The 21,705-nt window shown below is 48.1% G+C and overlaps 1 protein-coding gene across 1 annotated transcript in view; it reads left to right on the top strand.

The window, feature by feature from the left end:
• Window positions 1–21,705, top strand: part of LOC142590706 (inactive CLIP domain-containing serine protease A3-like) — a 113,883-nt gene that overhangs the window by 6,256 nt on the left and 85,922 nt on the right. The gene's annotated exons all lie outside the window — the stretch shown is intronic.

Here is a 21,705-nt window from a genome sequence, read left to right as displayed (position 1 = left end):
CGTAGGATGAAATGTATTTCATGTTGTACTTCTAGGGGTCCCTATGCACTTAAAATACACATATATATATAATGGAACTCTCTTTCATAGGAATCGGTAGAACACGAAAGTGAAACGCGTCTTCGCAGAAGCTGTTGCTTGCTTGCTTCGTGCACGCACGGTCCGCTGCAGCGAAAGGCGCTCTACTTGCGGGCTGGCGACACTGTTGCAGGTTCGGCGCCCTGTTGGCGAGCGGCGTCCTGCTGTCGAGACGCTTCGGCGACGAGCACTTTGGGGCAGCTTCCTCGTGCGTTTTTGGCAGCCGCTTGAGTTGCGACGCGCTCAGCTTCAGGAATGCGAGTGGTAGAGTTCGCAGCGTGCGCGGTGAACGCGGAAAGGCGTTCTGCGTCATGCTGGCCTCGCCGGAAGAAAGTGAGGTTCACCCGTCGATGTCGTTGTCCTTTTGCGACGCTTAGCGCAGCAGTTTCTTAGTTGGTGCCATCGCAAGCCAATTTCACAGGGTAATTGAAAGCGAAATGCAAACCACGTGCGGAAGCTGCGTCGTCACCTCAGCAGAAGGCCTACACCGTCTACACCAGGCTACACCGCGTTGGAGCCTTCGATGCGCCCAGACAACCGAAGCGCTCCTTCTTAGCGCTAGTTAGTGTTATGATGCAGTACTTCGCTTCACTGTTCCTAGATTACGGCGCCATCCCTGCAAAAGGGAGCATATTTTCGTGTTCGCTCCGACGTCATATTAGTTAGAGGAAGTTGCAGGTGGATTCGTACATAAAACACCTTCGTGCTAAAAATAACAAGGATTCTCTCGAATCAGGTTAGCGCCGTATGCGCCTGTAGCTCTTGTGTCAAGCTCTGCCCCGCCTGCACTGGGCACACCATTTAAAAGGTTCGTGGAACATTTTTTATAGAAGTTGAGAAATGCGTCCGACATTAAAACAGCCAACTTCAGAAATACCTTGTCACATAAAGTGCTTAAATGCATTTAGAAGAAGCGGAGTTATTATTAGTATAGGATTGTGGCTTTATGATCACAAGTCAAAGAATGTGATCCCCTTCTTGGCGCTCTTTGTCCTTCTGCAATGCTCTGCACGGCGAAAGCTACGGCGGAGCGAGGCGGTGCCCAGAACGCTCCAGCTACCTAACGTGGCGCGCAGTTCAGATTTGATTTTGACTGTTCATATGGATGCCGCTACTTCGGATTTTGGAGCGTTGCCTATGACGCGCCGAACTCAGAGGCAATCTCTTAGCTTACGGTGGAGCTCATGGTGTCTCTTCCTTTTGCTACTCTTCATTTTACTAGAAACGTCTGCCCTTCCCCCGGTACAGGGTAGCCAACCGGAGATAATATCTTGTTAACCTCCCCGTCTTTCCTTTGCCTTTATTTCTCTCTCTCTCTCTCTATCTCTCTCTCTAGAAAGCTACGCTGTTATTCTCGCATCGAGTGGTATGAGTCGCACATAATTTTTCGTGCTTATCCCTACGACGATCACGCAATTTTTAAGGGGCGAAAAAATTTCATCTTCATGTTCGCTCGCGCGAGTACGTCGGCTGCGTGCACATCAGCTAAGCGATAGATGCCGCATTCCCGACTCGCGTTTAAAGGATTTATGACATATCGAGCTTCGACCATGATTGCGCCGCAGCTGAAGGATGTGTAGCTAGGAAAGCAGACGACCTGTTCGTCGTCGGATGTAGGCGTTCTGGCCTTGAGCCAAGTCACTCGCCAATCACGGCACGCTTTTCTGCTGAGCCAGCTTTCGGCGAGCCACAGCGAGCGCGCTCGTAGAGGCACCCCGTGCCGACGCGGTATTTGCGCTACGTTGCAGACGCAACTGCTACTGTGATGGCTCACTGCGTGCAGGGCTGGGGTGCGTAAGAGGGCTGGGGTGCGCACTGGCCTTTATGTACTCCTGTCTGGCCATGTTGTGTGGTATGGACCATCTTTGTCCTGCACCAGCTTGACCAACGGAGAGTAGCCACATCCAAAAGGCATGCTTTGAGGAAAAGCTATAGGAAGCAGTGTCTCCCAAGGTGTCCAGATACTGACATGTGTACTTGTTTATCTTTCCCGGGTGAACCCATTTCACCAACAAATGTTATCCCGCAGCGCCAGAAGTGCCTGCATGTATCGGAAGCACGGTGCAACGATATTGAGAGGTGTGCGAATGGTGGCGCCTGGCAGAGCTGAGTGCGCATCGACAACTTGCGTGCGCTTCTGCCGTCCTCCGAGCAGGGTTGCCAGATCGCATCAATCACACGTAGCCAAATTGGTCTCCGCAGTAGCACAAATGTAGCCAAAAGCGATACTTTTGGGCAGCCCAGCAGTAGCCAAAAAGCTTTGTCTTTTTGTGAAGTGATTTCTTAAGCTTACTGAATTCATTTTCGGCAAGAATACCTACATGGTTTTTTCACGGTTGACCACGCATCACCTCCGCGCGAATCGCCACGGAGGCCATGCGGCACGGAAAACAGGCGCTGCACAAGCGCAAGAAGTGCAGACACGCAGGCACGGAGGCAAATGCGGTCTTGATTGCGAATGCACTGTTTTATTTTTCCCAGAGCACCAATAAATCACGAAAAGAACAATACACAAATAGCACTGAGCAATAAACACGCTAAGCAATGGCATGCATTCAGGCGTTCAGTGTTATTACTTACAGCTCATGATAATTTTGCTTTACACCACATAACACACTAAACGAAGGACTACAAAAAAATTCAAGACAAAATTTAACACAATCAATGACGGTTGGTACAAAATGCAGTGCGATATATAGACATAAAACAGTATGCTATGATTAAGCATCACGAGCTTATTGCGAAGTGGAACTGCTTGGTCCAGACAAAATGTCAGGGCTGAAACGGGACAACAATTCTTGGCCCAGTTTAAAATCCTTGCAGCAGCCTCCGTTCCTGGCCAGGCCAAACTTCACGTGGAGGAGCGCTACCAATATCTCGTTCGACATTCTATTTCGAAGGTCGGTTTTAGTAAGCGAGACCTGGCTGAACACTCGATCGACGGCGGCATTTGATACGGGTAGTTATAACAAAGACAGGAGGAGGGTTTGGAGTTACGTAGGGAACGATGGTGGCTGTGGGGCAACGGAAGAGGATATGCTCTGCGTTGGCGCTGGAGGAGAAGCAATTTGGGCGGGAAGGGTGCGAGCGAATTGCCACGTAGGCGCCATGCGGCAGGCAGAAAACTTGGCAAATTTCGGTTAGGTTCAGCTTGGTGTTCTTCCTCCGTTTTGGCTCCCAGGTCACCCGCGGCACACCGTCAATTGGAGCTAAAAGCATCTCAGGCTTAAAACGTAGGACGCCGAAAAATCACATGTGGAGACTGCAACAGCGTTAGTTCGCAGATGGAGACGTGTTTCCTGAGGTCAGCTTTCTTAATTAAAGTTATCAAAAGGCTGCGATGCTTGAGTTTTTGACATGCATATGTGTTTTCTCACATATCGCTTGCAAATTTTGATTTTGTAACAGACGCGCTCAATTTCTTTAACCTGATGTCGTGTGCATTTCGATTCCAGCGTGCTTTTAATTTGTGCTTAACTATGTTAATTTTTTTTACACGAGAAAAAGATGTAGCCCAAAAATAGCCAGACAGCCAAAAGGAAAATTCTGACGCCAACTCGGACAAAAAGTAGCCCAATTTGTCTTTTAATGGCCCAATCTGGCAACCCCGCCTCCGAGTGGCGGAGCTATATGATGGGGGCTGCTAGCTCATTCTATAGGATGAATCCTCATCGACGTCTCACCATCATTCGCGTTCATCGCACGCAGTTGCAAGCACTCCTGTGCTATGCGCTCGCACACCTGTGTTGCTTTTCCACGGTTTATTGCGGTGTGAATTGTTTTGTGGACCTGTTCACTCATTTATTTCCCACCATGGCAATAAACCAGCACGAACGAGACCAAACCAAACAAACAAGCCCGAGCAGACGAAACCAGTTAGCCGCGCGCACGTCACTGGGCTCTTCGATTTTCGGAGTTCTGGCAGCCCGCTGGCAGCGAGATGGCAGCCAGCTAGTTCCGGTTCTGATAGGAAGTCACGTGGGCTGGGTTCCCAAGACAACCCGAACCTGCCCGAAGTTTGCAAATCCGAACGCCAGGACAGCTGTCCGAATGTAAACATGCTACCGGCATGGCAGCGCCAGGCGAGGCCGGCGCGTGCCCGGCGTAGTCGGACCATTTATGCGTTGCCAGCTAGAAAATATATAGTTGTATTCAGGGATACGATCACTTTTGCGCGATTTCGGGCGACTCGGCACAGGACGCGCACTGGGCCAACCTCACCTTGTGCAGCGCAACAAATGGTCACCGGTAACAAGACGCGAAGTCGTGCGCAAGTAATTGTATCCTCGAAAGCGATAGCTCGAGGATTTCTGCTAGCGGCGATCACGTCACCCACCGGCATGTTGATGAGTTGGCGTTGTGTCATCAGTTCAAAAGACATGAAAAAGCAGGATATCGGGTACGTCTTATACGCACAAAATTTCGTGCCGATCTGCTCGGCCTTCGATTTCAGAAAATTTGTCGTGGCTGACGGTGCTCCTTGTTTTGACCCTAAGGAGCTAGGGACGCGGCTGGCGCGTGAAAATGCACGCCGCCTGTGACCAGCGAAACGTTTCACCCGAAAAACAACATTGGTCGCGATCATGAGAGCAATAAGCCAATGCACATGTATCTAATGTACGTGTGCCTATTACTCAACCAGTGCTTTCTCACATCAACGGCCTGCAGTTCGGACACGTATCGGTTTCGAACTGCGAACCAAGCACACGACGGAGAGACGGAGCGAACACGGGCTAGCTGACACGCCTTCGCCAACTGCAGAAAAGGGAGATATCTCCGCATACATACGCGAGATATGTGAAAAGAAACTCCACCAAAAAAAGAGGAACTGAAAACGTACCGCAATATGTGTGAATGAGCGTCTATAACTTGCGTGGAACACGATGCAGATAACATGCACGCATGAGAGCGCGGCGCGCTGATCACCGCCGCGAAGAAGCCTTCAGAGGGCACACACACGTACACACACAAGAGCTTCAAACGGTTCACCCCTACTCATATCACACCGCTTCGCAATGCGGAACGGAGCGTTAGCACCTAAAAAGATAACGCTACAAGTAAGAAAATCCGAAGATGACCGCAAACAGTTGGCTGAGCGAGGTAAATTTAAGTTCTCAAGCGCCTGCGTTGCAATCCGTGAAGTCCCTGCAAAGATGGCGGCGAGCGCCCATCGCCTCTTTTAGTCGTCTGCTATCCAGAGAACTTCCAGAGTGCAGCCAGACCAAAATCGCCCTGGCAGCCCGCGGGTAGCCAGAACCGCCCAGCCCGAGCAAAACGAACGCCCGGCGGAAGTGCGTGGAGCGGTGGGCGGAGCAACTCAAGAAAAACGAAGACGCTCTGGCTGGCTCTGGCAGCCCGCGGGTAGCCAGAAGTGGAAGATCGAAGCAGCCCACTGAAGGGGCCGCTCACAGTGGTCTCCACCTATCGTGGCTCGCGTCTTCCACCTGCCGCTCCGGTGATCACTGGCCGAGGCGAGCTGGTGGCCCGGACGACGCGGATGGCGAACTTCCTGTCGGCGAGGAAAGCCTGCACGTAGGCAAGCAGGTTGCCCACAACGCCGAGGGCTATCACAGCAGAGATGACGGACTCGTGCGGGAGGGTGTGAAACGCGCTGCGCACGTCGAGGAGGAGAAGGAATGCGGCCTCTCCGGCGCGCCTGGCCTGCTCCGGCGACAACGGCGAGGCAGTCCCCAGTTGAGCGCTGCGCTCGGAATCCGCACTGTTCGGGCGGAAGGGCACCGCGAGCGCGCGCAATCCACTGGAGTCTGGACAGTGCTATCGCCTCCATGGTCTTGCCCGGCACAGATAATAGCGAGACCGGCCTGTATGAAGCGAGCTCGCGCGAGCGTTTGCCGCGCTTGAGAACCGGCACCACGACAGCAGAGCGCCACGCGGAAGACAGCGTTGTAGGCGTCGAGGAGGTGCTGGCGCTGGGCGTCGTCGAGGTTGCGGAGCATCTGATGTGTGATGCCGTCTGCTCCGGGGGCGGTGCGGTGCCGTCTGCGGCGCAGGACGCGCTGCTGCTCGTGAAGGGTGAAGTCGTCGCTGCACAGGCTGTCAATCGCCCGCGCGGCATGCGCACGATCTCCCCCTCTCACGAACACAGCCGTATAGAGCGCCCGCAATGCAGCCGCAGGGACGCCGGGTGCTGTTGAAGCGCTGGCGGCAGCGAAAGAGTCCGCCAGAAGCTCGGCGAGCGCCAACTCTGTGATGCCGCGGGCAACAGCGATGCCGAGGACGGGCCAACGCGGGGTCCTCGGGTTTACAAGGGAACGCATGATGCGCCAGCCACGGTGCTGGTTTTGCGGGTCAGCGAGTGACGCGCAGAGTCTAGCCCAGCTGCGGCGGCGCAGCTGCCTGGCATGCCGTCGACACACAGCGTCCAGTCTGTTATAAGTAGTCCAATCAGACGCGGCACCAGTGCGGACGGCGCGGCGCTGGGCCTGGCGGCGCGAATGTTCAGCAGCTTAATGTCCGGGCAGGGAGTGCCGGCCGGCCCAACCGCACTCGTCGACGCGCGCCTAGCACACTCCGCTATGTGCGCGAAAAAGTCGGTGTCGCGCGACCACCCATGACAAAGATCGCGGAAGAGCGTCCACCGAACTACAACGCACTCGCGAACGACTCCGCGGCTGGGGCAGGTGGGTGATAGGATGATAGAGAAGTGATCCGATCCGGCAGTGTCCGGGGCGCGTTGCCAGAAATGGGTCATTCCACGCCAAATCAACCAGTGTTTTTTCGACCATCGCAGATATAGCTGAAAAAATTTCCAAATGTTTGTTAGAGTTCAAAACTCATTCTCCATGTTTATTTTTCCTTATAAAAATTTTGTAGAATTTTGACGACACTGCTTTTCCTGCCAAGCTGAGCTAGACGGCATCAATCAACATTTTTCTCAAAGACACACTGTGTGATTCACTCCTTCAAATTGCGTTTGTGGCAACCCAAAGATGCGATGTGACTGCGAAAATTGCAAATGTTATAAATATTTGAATACTTCCATTGGTTCTGGCCCTAGCAAAAGCTTGTAAAATTGCAAAGTTTGAGTTTTTTTCTCGGAACGTAGAAAAACCTGGAAGTCAAACATAGAATATACCCTGGTAGCCCAGTTAACATAGTATAGCTAAATATATTTCAAGTATCGGAGGTTTAGCCGTTCGCATGGAAAAAAATTTTAAAGTTCCATTTTTTTTGCAATAAGCTGCATATTCAAGGTAAAAAAAGGGGCCTTGTTGGTCGGCCTAAAAATATATGCATTACATCATTAGATAGCCCTACGTGTCTACTATGCATGTGAGAAGTTATAAAAAGGTATTATTTTTTAAACGAAAGAAACTATTTTTTTACAGTATCAGTATGTGGATCACCTAAACAGCGTACATATATGAAGCGTAGCCGTCCTGCAAAGACATATTGGCAACAAAGTGAGCCCAAGGAACTATTCAGGAAGGGGCTTGTGGCTTTTTTATTGTATGCGAACCAAGACAGGCGATTTCCAACGCCGTATCCCTGACTTTTTTTTCCATGGCTACGAAAATTTTATGTCAACCGCGTTTGAATACATTAGCCTGAACATAGCCCGTATCACTTTTATAGCCCAGCAGGTGCCTGCTGTCGAACAGCTTTAACAGTTCTTGTCTTCGACCAAGACATGAATGCAACTTTTAGTTGAAAAAGTGATGTCGGCTGAAAATAATGTAAAGACCTGGTTCCGTTAATGCGCATAGCATTCGCAAACCTGGACGACAGTTCCACCTCCCGCTTAGATATTGCACTCTCCGGCACCCAAATTGGTTTTATATGTAAAAGGCTTTCACGTGCCCACTTGTACAGCTCAAACTGTGTCAAAATCTGCCTTGAGAAAGGCCTTTGTAGGCTTGCCTTGGCAGCTAACCGTTTCAGGGTGCCACCCACCCCATCACAGGCACTTTTTCCGTGTGATGTAGCAAAAGAATGCCATGTAGCATCCTAACTAAAATCTTCCTTGTGGTAGCACAGGTTTGCAAAATTCTTCCTGATTTTATACTGGGAAGCAGCCCCATCCGAAAAGTAGTGCACATGTTCTACCAGCGGCATGTCTACTTTAAGTTGATCCATCAGCACCTGCTGAAATGTCGAAACAGCGGCAGTGGTTTGGTCGAGGCAGTCGGATATCACTACGTACGATTGCACATGTGGTTCATCAGAAGAGTTCGCCGGGCGAGAATAGACTACAATCGGGTGTACTGTTGCTAGAGAGTTGTCCCAGTATATTGACTGTGGGGCGCTCTGAATGAGAAAGCTGTAGTTTTCAGAGAAATCCATTATAACTATGGCTTCTGCAGGCGTGAGAGCAGTCTTCAAATTGCGTAGGTGCCGAGCTTGGTGCTTGCTGACAAAGTGATGCAATTTTAAGTCGCTTATCATCTCAAGGAGACGGTCTACGAAGTCATTATGGGTAAACAACATTGTTTCCAATCGGCACCCCACTCAGCTAGCCCACTGACGGACAGAAATACTTGCTGCCAAAACTTGGTTCAGTGCAGGAGAGCTCAATATCAGCGATTTGAGCGATGAATCTCCTGGGCAATGCTGCATATACCGGTCATACAGCATTCATTCGTTATCTCACACATAGTCATCTAAAGGAGCGAATCGATTTTTTGTAAAATGCCCAAGGACTGCAGCATCAATTTTACATTTTGGTGGTAAATGCAAACACAAACGGAGTGCGTTCCCGGAGCACCGGCAAGTAAACAGTGGCGTGGCCTCAGGTAGGCGAACTTAGAAAAGCCGCACTTCAGCTCTGTGTGACTTTTCTTCCATTCCTCGTGCGCTTCCTTAAGATTCATTAGCAGCAATCCTTTTTTGTTTGCCTCGGACGACGTCTTTCTTGCCTGGAAGACAGACGGATGTATGTTCATTCTCATAGAACTTTATTATGCGAAGCATATTAACGTAGGTTTCGGGCTATCGCGCGACGCCCGGCGGTGGCCACCATTGACCCTGAAGTGGGGTCACGTGACATGACGTCACGTGATGACGTCACACTGGCTGCAGATGGGGCCTCATATCGCGCTGTCGGTCGCCTCCCGGCGGTGGCCACCATTGACCTTCAAGTGACCTTCAAGTAGGTCACGTGACATGACGTCACGTGACGACGTCACACCGGCTGCAGATGGGGCCTCATATCGCGCCGTCGGTCGCCTCCCGGCGGTGGCCACCATTGACCCTGAAGTGAGATCACATGATGTGACGTCACGTGATGACGTCACACCGGCTGCAGATGGGGCCTCATATCGCGCCGTCGGACGTCGCCTGGCGGAGGCCTCCACGCTTCGGTTCGCGCCGTCGCGCGCGACGCGGCGGCGGCGCCACCATCGCTGCATCACGTGATATGTGACGCCACGCCAGGGATGAAGCGGCGCGCGCCCGCCGTCGCGTCAGTCTCTGTGCCCGCAACCGCGCCAGCGTCTTTGCGCCGGGCATGTATGCGGTCAAGATGCCTCCAAACGCTAAGGATACGCTAAGTTTAAGACCAGTGGATGCTTCGCATCCACTGGGCTTAACCTTGATAAGCCTCCAATTTTTATGCTCATTATTGTTCTGTCGTCTAGTGGTCTACTTAACTTTGATGTAGGAGAGCCCAAAATTCCTCCCTGTTGCCTAATTTTCATAGCAATGCGAACTTGACTTTCCGATGCACCAAAGTACTCAGCAACTTTTTTTCGGGACCATGAACAAGGCGCCAATGCCAGAAGAGAAATTTTTTTCGACCGTTTTCTTTCTCGTACGAATCGATCTCTCACGTCTTCAAGAAGCTTTTCATAGTCTTCCGCAAGTGCGGTGGTTGGTGCCATTTCATAGGCTATGCTTTGCACTTGAGCATCTTTACTTTCATCATTGGGCAAGCTGCCACCTGCGACAGCCGCTTCTTCCTCATGGCTCTTCCATTTTCTGCTCGAGGTCCTTCCAGTCCCATCTCGTGGTGCAGCACAGTTTGTTGAGGTGGATGCATTCCGTTCAAATGCAGACTCGCCTATTGTTTCACAATCTGCCAAGCTCTTATTGGCTGCATCTAACTGCGCCCGCATTTGGAAACACGTGACTTTACATTGTGGACAGAGTCTTTCACCAGGAACCAGCCCCAAGAGAGACACTGCTGTAGCGAGGCCCAGAGATATGACCCACGTACCCCGACGGTTTGATCCATGGTCGGAGAAAGGGTCCGAGCACATCTTTGACGCACATAGTGTCCTGAACTTCTTAATATAGACGTAATAATGGTGTGCGCATACTGTTTCTAAAGTGTCCTTGTCGCTTTTCGCATGCAATACCAGAATACCAAGTTCACGTTCATCTAGGCTGTCAGTTCTAATCAGGAAGGTCTTTTTCACTTGTGTCGTCCTATGACAGTCTTTGGGTCCCAGTGAGCAGGGCAAAAGGTGTTCATCTGAAAATAGAAAATAAGTTCACCGATTTGAGGGCTAGATTTTCTTTATAATGTGTGTGTGGGGGGGGGGGGGGCGTGAATGATGCGAGTGCTCTTTCTGCGTTTAATTTATACTTATTTGTAAATATTTCAATTGATGAACGTATGAAACATACCTTGCAAATTTGCAGGATTATCTGGGGAAATTAAGCGGTCGTGAAGTTCCATGTGCAACTGGAGGATGCTTTACCTGGCACACACCAAGCACAAGTCGCATTGCACTGAAGCGTGCGTATCTTCGCAATGAAATGCAGATGATCACGCCGTGTGCCTTTCGTCTGCGTTGCAGACGATGCTAGCTTTGTCGTCTGGATCCCAGGCCAGCAAGCCTGGGCCGCGGAGCACCGGAATCAGTGCTCTACCTATTTTGAATCGCGTCGGAAAAAGGCCGTTGCTGACACGAAAATTCAAAAAATAGTTTCTTGCGTTTGAAAAATAATACCTTTTTATAACTTCTCACATGCATAGCAGACACGTAGGGCTATCTAATGATGTAATGCATATATTTTTAGGCCGACCACCAAGGCCCCTTTTTTTACCTTGAATATGGAGCTTTTTGCAAAAAAAAAAAATGGAACTTTAAAATTTTTTTCCATGCGAACGGCTAAACCTTCGATACTTGAAATATATTTAGCTATACTATGTTAACTGGGCTACCAGGATATATTCTATGTTTGACTTCCAGGTTTTTCTACGTTCCGAGAAAAAAACTCAAACTTTGCAATTTTACAAGCTTTTGCTAGGGCCAGAACCAATCGAAGTATTCAAATATTTATAACATTTGCAATTTTTGCAGTCACATCGCATCTTTGGGTTGCCACAAACGCAATTTGAAGGAGTAGATCACAGAGTGTGTCTTTGAGAAAAAATGTTGATTGATGCCGTCTAGCTCAGCTTGGCAGGAAGAACAGTGTCGTCAAAATTCCACAAAATTTTTGTAAGGAAAAATAAACATGGAGGATGTGTTTTGAACTCTAACAAACATGTGGAATTTTTTCCAGCTATATCTGTGATGGTCGAAAAAACGCTGGTTGATTTGGCGTGGAATGACCCAAATATGAGCAGCGCTCCGAGACAAGTGCCAGATCGATCGGCGAGGTTTGTACGCCGCGGCGCACACACGTGGGCCTCCCGCTGTTTAGGATGGACAGGCCCAGCGATGACGCGGCAGCGAGGAGCGCTTTACCTCGCCGATCACTGATAGCACCGCCCCAGCTACGGTGGTGGGCGTCTCCACACACGACACAGTGCGCCGAAAACGAGGCGATCATGCGCGTCAGGTAAGCGAAGTCGTTCTGGTGGTGGGCTGTTGCGGCCGCGATTGGGGCGCAGGTAAAAAGACGCCACGGAGGTGTCGGCGCCTCGGACGCGCACAGTAGCTGCCACACACTTCACCACAGCACTGCACAGCTGCAGATACCGTTTAATGAAGAAATGATGGCAGGCATTTCTGACATGGAAAGAGCAGAAACTCTTTTAACGCGACAGCGTTAAGGAGCTAGTGTCGCAGAAAAGCTGGTGTCGTCGGCGTCGGCGGCGTTGGCCGTGAGCGATAAATCCCAGCAGGCACTTAATGAATAAAAAACAACTTGCAAGATGAGCTGGGTGGGAATCGAACCAGGGTCTTCGGAGTGTGAGACGGAGACGTTACCACTGAGCCATGAGCTTTTTTTTTCTTCATTGCCGGTCATTGGCCCGGATAAAAATTACACATTCACAAATAACCAAAAGGAACACTCACAATATATTGAAAACGACCGCAGAACTTGTGCGGCTGCGCTTGTGCTAAAATTCCCTTATAGCCAATAATAATTCCACTCGTGGCAACCACTCTGGGATGCACTCCAGCAACTTTTGTTCCTCTACAAAGTTCCCTATGATTCCTTTGAAATACTGGCGAGCCGCTCTTGCATCGAGATCGGCATGCCTTACCGCAATTCTACATTTCCAAATGCTATGCAGGGCCATAAGCATGATCACATCGAATGTGTACCATCATCACTTTCTATTGGCAAGTAGCCAATTCCATACGCATCTAGGGGGAAATCCTTTTTGATTGTGCGCTGGAGCACATCCCAGAGGAAAACGGCATCCCAACAATGCAGAAAAACATGTTCAATTGTCTCCTCCTGCCTGCAAATTGTACAATGAGTGCCCCAAGGAACAACGAAACCTCTTTCAGCCAGCCACGGTTTGACAGTCTGCGTTCCGGAGTGCAATTCAAAAAAGAACGTCTTAGCGCCTGACGGTACTAGCATCGCCTTAACGCGCGTCAGAACATTGTGCCCATGGCTAGCTCTGTAGAGAGACCGATATAAAGGCATGGGAAGAACAACATCACACAGGTCCCTGTACAGTTTTTTCCGGTTAACGTCACTCAAATATTGAAGTGAAAAACGCGCTGACAAAAACCTGCATGAAGCCGCAACTTCACGTAGAAAACCATAAACACCCCCTGGCAAACTGCACGCTGAGAACTGAGCCACGAGTTCGATGCTTCACAGAGGTACAAAAGCGCCTCTAGTGAACGCGGTGTTGCCTTAGAAACGAGCTGTTTCTAAGGCTCAGGCGTGCGTCGCTTGCTCAGGCGCACATTTCGTTGTCGCGCCGAACGCTGCGTTGCTCGACGCTCACAGCGTCCGATGCGGGGCGCGTAGTCGCTGCGCCGTAGCCCATTGTCTTGCACCCCTTGGCGGGTCGACGGGAACGCTGTCGCGTTCCACTCTTGAAGGCGAAGCTTAAGCGTCCTCCAATTTTTGATAAGCGTATCAGATTCCATGGTGAAAACTGAATGAAATGTTGTGTTAAGAATGTTAGCGCAGTCAGCGTCTGGTAAAGGAAAACCCATTTCGTTTGGGATGCTAAAACGATCGCCGACTGTGTTCGCCGCTATCGTTGTGCTTTAAGTGCGACTTGCTTTTGTGGACAAAGGTTTCTGCAATAAAAAGTTAGTTTCGTCATTCACAGTTTTGGGACTGTTGTCTTCACCGTCACTACAGCGTCACCATATATAGGAGCAGCAAGGATTGAGGGCGCGCTAATAAGCGTACATCGGGTCTGACAATAAGTTTTGCGTGGCTCGGGGCTACTTGGGGTCTGCAAAACTAACAGAAATTAGCGACATCTGTTGGTTACGGCACTTATAAGTAGTATGGACAAACTTTGATTTCTACGCAAGAAGGCGCGGCCTGGCGTTAGCAAACTTTAGACGGCTTTAGAACGATATTCGTACTTTCGGAAGTACCTAATTTCTATCAAAACTCGAAGCACAGAATTTCGCTTAGTTCAGCCTGTCTAATAAATTGCCTCAATAAATATACACCCTAATAGCAGGAAGAAACGCACTGGTCCGAACACCCTTCTTGATTGATGTCAGATATTGGCCAATAGCAGCCCTGTAGGGGAACCTGCTATATGAAGATAGCAGCTGGAAATGAGTAAGGAGAAAAGTGAGAAAAGAGTGTATTAGAAAAGGGTGACTTCGCGTTCGCTTGCGAGCTCCAGGCGCCGCGCACCAGTCGAAATCGCCATCCGCGGACTGTGAGGTGCGGTTCGGCTACGCTTGAAGGCAATAGTCGCCTTTGCCATTCAACTCAGACGAAATTGTACAGCGGCGGCCGGAATGGCTTAAGCTGCTCCGGATGGAATAGGCCACATGCCGACGCGGGGCTGACGCCACGCGCAATGAGCGGGAGCCTTCCGGCGCCGTGGCTGGATGCGAATGCTGCGTAAACCGGTTCCGGAAGTCAATCTGATCCGCGTGCAATAAAGCAAACAAACGAGAGAAAACTTAAAATGTTGCCGGTAGTCATAACTGGCATTTACCTCACGGCACTGCGGTAATGTAGGCACGTGCTTTCAAAACGGTTCGATCACTACGGTACAAAGATCAGCTTGCGTGCATCTCATGACGTCACCTGCTAAGACATGTTTCTTCTTCGTTTCATTTGACCACTGAAGGTTTGTGATTGGTTCAGTTTTTATTTTCCTGATGTTTATTCGGTACAAGCAGTGTTGCAGTTAGCATACAAGAAGACAGGAAAGAGGAGTGTTGGTTTTTTTCTTAATACAATGCACCAACTAGCCCACAGACGTGTTTTACTAGTTACAGTTAGTCAACACAATTCTCTTATGCTATCTGCACGAGTGTAAGTGACGATCTGGTCACGTGCCACAGGTTTTGCTTGAAATGACCTGTACTTTGATTTTCGCGAATAAACAGTGTTGTGTGTTCCTTCCCCTTGTCCTCGTTTTTTTTATCGCGCTATTTCAACCTCCCTTCAAGTTTATACGGCATTTGCAGCGTACGCAAAAGCTATGGGGAACCAGCGCTGAATAGGCGGCGCGTCGAAAAGAGTGCGTTGCACGCCGCCCTGGTGACGAAACGCGGCATATTCCAGCCACACAACCAGACGACACACGCATACGCAGCCGTATTATAGTTCGTATGTTTCCGTTTTCGCGCCGCTTCAAGTGGAGATTTTGTAAAGAAGCTAGCGCCATCAAGTGAAGAAATGACGAAAGAAGCTTTTTAAGCTTTATACGTTTTTCACAGTGCGTCGCGGCGAGCACGTGTGTTTCTTTAACGGTTGCGTCGTGTATCGATGCCATGCTTGCGTGGCTGCCTGCCTCGCAAATCTAGCAGTTATGGCTCCGGTCGTGCTGCGCTATGGTTTCGGAAGTATTAGTTGGCCTGAAGATATTTCATATTTCTCTGGCTAGACATAAAAAATTCTGATGTTACTTCGCCACAGCAGTCAATGGAGAAGAAAGCTTTATCGCATCAGCTGACTCGCGCAAGCAAAGGTTTGAGTGCTCGGCTGCTTGATCCGTAACAATTCTGGCTACATTTAGCACTAATTACATTAATTTGCCGGATGCATCTCAGCGCCGAGTCCTCATCCGCATGCGCATATTTATAAACACATAGGTGGCTTAGTCGCGCGTGCGCCGGCACTATGCGCATACAACTCGTATTACAAGGCAGCTTCCCTCCTACATAATTCTTGGCAATGAATGGATAATTTTTACCTTTCGTATCGTTCACTTGGTGCGGTGGCGTTGGAAGGGGCTTGGCGGTGGCATTGCGAAGGAAAAATGGTACATATGCCGGATGGTGCATGCTATTGCTCATTTTGTTTCCGACGAAATACCGACAGCAGATTCTGCTGTTTGGTACTGTCTGCCATGGCTGACCGTCTTCACTATCGAATAAACCAAGGATACACGCAAAATTTGATTTAGAAACCAGCCCGACACCGCTTGACAGGGCGACAAGACGGGAGCTTACTCCGCTCGCCTGACTGCTTGGATCCAACGCCGCCTCCGTTCTTGTTCGTAGGGTTTAGATGGAAAGACGCAGAAGGATACATCCTCCCTCATCCCGACTTAGTTGTGGCACTTGTACACGCAACAGTATCGTCGGCGCCCTTTTGTTTTCCTTCGACTTTAAGGGCACGCAACGCAATTTTCGTCCGCGGGGGAGGCTGCATTGTGCACGTTCTGACCGCCAGGGCGGCGCTGCAGGCGCCGTGAAAACTCCAGCGCTGGTTCCCCATAGATGACGTAAAATTAATTTGCGAGAGTGAAAGAGGAACACAGTCGACGAAACGTCATGCGTAATGCGCACATTGTTTATATTTTTCCGCAGAATGTTTTTCACCGGCTAACCTCTGCCACAATGTTATCGCTGCGTGCTAGACGTTCCCAGGTGTACTGAAACTCTTCCGAGTGCTGTCACTGATTTTTTAGCGAAATCATCTTGTCTAATAGAATTGGGTGTGCGAAAATAATAGTGCTGCATTCTGGAACACCCGAGAGCAGAACGATTGCTCTGGAGTGTACGAGGAGGAGTCCTGCAGAAATTGCCAACTGACTTGTTCCCGTATTTCGACAACCGACAACAGTGCTCGCCGTAGTCATTGCACTCGAAGTGCCACTCGTTTTTCTGGGCACGAGTTTGCCGAATAAAGCGTAAAGTTCGTCCCTCGAATGTTTGTTACTTCTGGTTCTTCGCCACCACTTCAATGCGACAATATGCATGAAAATTGAACAGCAACGCAGGTGATACGACGAAGTATGAGATACGAGAAATTTGGTTGGGGCCTCGGCGAGTCCAGGAAGAGTTCAAGCTTTATTCAGCAGCCAGGAGCCTGCAAAGACCGCTGTTGACTGCGATTGTTTGTTGAATTTCGCGAATTTAGATTGATATTATCCCACAATTTTCGCGTAGGCCGTAGATTTGGTAAACGCGAGCTTCCATTTATGACCGCTAATGAAAAGCAAATTAAATAATGATACCGAAGTTTAGAGATCCGTTGTGTTAAATGTAATGAGCCCAGAAGCGCGCGTTTCCATTCCCTCGCCAGTTAACAAACCGCTAACTCCGGTCTGATGGCATTATAACAGACAGAAAGCAATAATACCCCCTAAATAATTGACACATGCACACCTAATATTAGGCTTTGTTCACTGCATAAATCGGTAGTAGTAATTAGCAAAAAGAAACAGGGCAAGAAAGTTTTTTCGCATATTAGCTGTTGTGGGAGGTTTCGAATATATGCTGCATAGCCGGAACCTATTTAGGCCACCTTATGACACAAGAAAGCAACATTTTTCACTCAGCGAAGCATCTAGTGTACATAGAGAATCAGTCAGTGCAATATAGGTCAGCATTTAAATTTTCATCAAAATTAATACCACACCGAGAGCAAAGAAAAAAGTGTTACCTTGAGTGGCGTCTGCCGACAACGAGGATCCCTGTACGAACGCACGCATTGCGGCCGTCTTTCGGTTCACCGAAGTCGCCCGAGGACATTGGGCAGCAAGAAAAGAAAATGCCAATATCTTCAAATCATTAGTTTACTCACAACGCTTTTGACAAACTGCAAATTTTAACAGTGCCGCTTAGCTTTGATTGCATATGTCAATGTAAAAGTGCAGGCTCTACGAAAAAACAGCTCGTTGAAAAAGAAATATCTACAGGGAGCATAAATTTGTTGCCGTGGCTTTGGTCGTTTTGAACCGCGAAGTTCACGCATTAGGCGCTGTTCTTCCAAAAGGGGACACCAATTACTCACTTGTTTTGCCTAATATATTTTGCTTTATTGACGTAGATCACAGCAGTTCGGAATGTATGCAACGGTGTCGAGCAATACTCAAAAAAGCACGCGTGTTCGTTATCGGTAAGTGTTTCCAACTCACGAGGGTCGCAAAGGGCGTGAGAGAATCGGCGTGCGAGCGCTTCTGGCGTCGCCCGCGTGCGTCGGCCGCGTTACGCAATACTCGACGGACGATAAGCATCGTGGCCGTTTGTAACGCGTTCTCGGCTGCCGGCGTGCGTGGCTGGAGGCGGCGTAGCGGTGCAACGGCGACGACCCAGAAAGTCGCGTCGGCGGAAGCGGTTCGTCGAACGGCGGCCGGGAGCGGATGTGCGCGCCGCTTCGCAGTGCGCCTCCGTAACCATCAGGGAGAGAGTGGCCTCGCCATTTTTTATTCGTGCCCTTCTCCCTACAGAATGAGGTCTAAATACAGAGCCATCTAGCCAGGACACGGCGAAGCTGTTTTAGGTCAGGTTAGGAGGTTTAATGGGTCAACGAGGCGGGAGGTATCGGGACCACTTCCAGAATCGCGGCCATGCGTGCCAACAGCCCGGCGACACGTGCAGGCAGCGGCATCAAAAAAAAAGAAAGAAAGCAAACTGACAGGGCTTTTATTCGACACTTCCGGTTGCATAAATTGCACACTGAAGAACTGCAGTATACAGCCTACCCTGCGGGTTCATGAACTCATGGCGGCGTCCTGTGGCCAAGACGAAATTGGCGGTTATGACTGCATATTCCACTCTGACAACACATTTAACCTGAGCAGCTTATTCTTGTCCCGCAACATTAATCAATATCCATCTTCTTTTTCTTTTTTTTTTGCTTTAACGTTGCCCATCTAATACTTACAAGGCACCAACGGCATGGGCGTTATCAGCGTGAGACATTGCACTTGACAGCCGTTCAGCGAGTTCACAGTGTTCACAAAGGAAAATTCAAGCAAGACATTAATATTTCTTGCTGGACAAAGATGAGCCCCAATGGGTGCCGAGAGCGTTTAAGGTGAGCTAAGCGGTCATCGTTGCAATATTTTTATAATGATGGTAGAATTGCAAAGTATAGTGTTATAATAATGTAATGAAATAATGCAAAATATAAATTGCTGCATACATAATCCCGTTCAATGACAGCTTTATGTAGAAATGCGAGTAGCCGTGTAAATGGACCTGCTATTTAAGAATTCCAAGCTAATGACTGTTCAAACAAGAGAGGTGTTCTGTTCTGCTCGTCTGATACGCCCAGAGCTCGCAGCAGCCAGATTGTTGGCGTGCTTGCAGAATGATGTCGGTGGAAAGCTCACTTTACCGACAAGACACGATTGCTCGGCAGTTGGCATAGCCTTCAGTTTAAAACAGGGGTACTTTAGGACTTAAAGCAACGACAGTGCTTATATAACAGCGATGTTTTCACTCGTTCATTCACGTCGACATTGTCCTTAGCAACACTACAAAAACAAATGGGATTTAAATGTAGTCGCTATGGAGCACCACCTAAATGCTTCACCCTAACTTCTAGACAGCTCAACCATCTACATTCATTGACATGTTCATTAAGGGGAGGATGAAAAATACGAATACATAAATCGTGCTGAGTGGTTGTAAGAAGGTTTATTGTGACTTCTATATATAGTAATTAGCACACTCCGCGTACAAAAGTGTTGAAAGTATTCGTATCCTGGTATATATAATGTAGGGACTATCGGCACTCCCCATGAAGAACTGTAAGCAGTGGGTTTCTGAAAAGATAAAGACGAATGCAATTGTCCTCTTATGAAACATACTAGAGAACAATTTTGCAAATATAGATAACACAATGCTACAAAATCTTTAACACACAAAACGAAAGACTTTATAATCAACATTTCTTGAGAACAGGTGAATGACCTAAATTGGTATTCAGGCTCATATGATGTCTCTTCTGGTTCCCACATATGAAAGCGCCAGAATGTCCTGTGGTTCCAGCCAGTGTTATGCAAAAAAGATTGCATTGGCGCAATTATATATACATATATATATATATATATATATATATATATATATATATATATATATATATATATATATATATATATATATATTTATATATATATATATATATGTATGTATATATAATATATATATATAATATAATATATTTATAATATAATAATATATATATAATATATATATATATATATATATATATATATATATATATATTATTATATTATATATATATTATATTATATATATACACACACACAGAGCGTTTTAGCTAACTTGTTCCTCTTTTTCGGAAATATGCCTTTGCTCTGCGTAAATAAACGACGTTGCGTATTTTTCCCGCCCTTCTTGAGCATGTAGAACTGTTTTTCATGAACTGAGGTCACTGGTTGTTAGATACGAAAGAGGCTATTTACAGGCTATTTACACTGAATTAGAGCCAGAGCATCAGGCCGACATTCGCTCGCGCCAAAGGCACAAGGTTCTCGCGGGAACCATGCCGCCAATGGGGTCTACGAACAGTTCCCGTAGCTTTTCTTTGAAACTGTCCCAACTGGTTATCTTGTCGTGGCCACCTGGGGCACATTGCGTGTATTCGCGGGCTTCTTTCACGCTTGGAAAAAGCACTTTGGTGCAGCACGAATTGAGGAACAACAAGCTGTATCGGGAGTTTCTCGTGTCGCTTTACAATTTTCTCATTTGCGCTTTTAATCTGATTATAATATTTGAGAAGTTGATTAATTAACAAGGACTGACTATGTAATTAGGTAGAATGACAAAAATAATCTGAGTATCTCCGAGCGACGCCAAGCAACATTACCTTGAGTTCAGTCCAGCTACGTGGCATTCACGTATTTTTAAACTCTGCCTAAAGTTAGGGGCGACACCCTGTATACTATGCACAGCGCATGGCGGTTCTTCGAGCTCTGAGAGCGTCATTGGTGGTGACAGACTGCATGAATCGAGGGCAGGCTATTGCAGCTGACGGTGGTTCATCGGAGACACAAGCGTGGCCGTCGCCTATCATTCTCGCTTGCGGCCTACTTACAGTACCTGTTAATTTTTACAAATGTGAAACGAAGAAATTGTCATCTGTCAATATTTAAAGTAAAAATTTAAAACACCCACTACAGATTTTACGAAAATGGCATTCTCCTGAAGCTCAGATACGAGACAGCACATTTATGTTTCAGAAATAATAGCTGTTTGAGAGAAATATTTTCAATATTGAGAAAAAAAAACGCCCTTAGAACTCTCGGTTCTCGCATAGACATAATCGTATGGTTCCCACGAACACCTCCGCCTGATGCACTACTTCAGCTGATTAATAAATCATTCTGAATATTACTGCCTGGTGCCCAAACTACCGACTTCAAACTTTTAGGCCGTGACACTGTAAGTGATTTACTTACCGAAAAAGATCCCATGAACCTACAACAAAGCAAAGGTTCTTCTAAACACGATTGGAGAAAAGTTCTATCTACTGCCCAAAACACAAAACGAAATCGCGGCAGGCCCATGATTTGACGAATCATAACCGTGAGATCAGGCTATCGAATGTCGATAGCGTGATCTAAAAAATTCCAACCACTCACCGTCCCTCCATGTATCAAAGAGAAAACTCACTTTCTATATAAGATAGCCGACATCGAGGTTCCCCGCAACAATATTTTGTTCACTATGGACGTGTCGTCCTGTACACTACTATACTCATACTGACGGCATAAGGTCAATTGTTGATATGTGCTACATGCCTCACGACAAACCATTTGAGTTGGTGAGTAAAAAATTCATTGACATATTTCGCTCATTTGCTCTTCAACCTCGCTCAGGTATGGACAAGCAGTCCCTTGGAATGGCTGAAGTCTTTCAATAAATCAACCTTTGTTTCCTGGAAGGACCGCATCTTTATCGAGAAAATTGGAATTTGCGGCAGATCTCGTTTGGCACCCGTCCTGAGTGATATAGAGGGTGTTTCAAGTAACTTGAACGAAGGATTAAAAAAAAATGTGGTTAATCGCAGCTGACTGAAACCAACTACATATGGTTAGCCGTTATGTGGCGCTCCTGA

This window comes from Dermacentor variabilis, chromosome 8, assembly GCF_050947875.1.
Source record: "Dermacentor variabilis isolate Ectoservices chromosome 8, ASM5094787v1, whole genome shotgun sequence".
Classification (NCBI taxonomy): Eukaryota; Metazoa; Arthropoda; class Arachnida; order Ixodida; family Ixodidae; genus Dermacentor; species Dermacentor variabilis.
The sequence above is the reverse complement of the archived record's forward strand: the minus strand, read 5'-3'. Positions and strand labels throughout refer to the sequence as shown.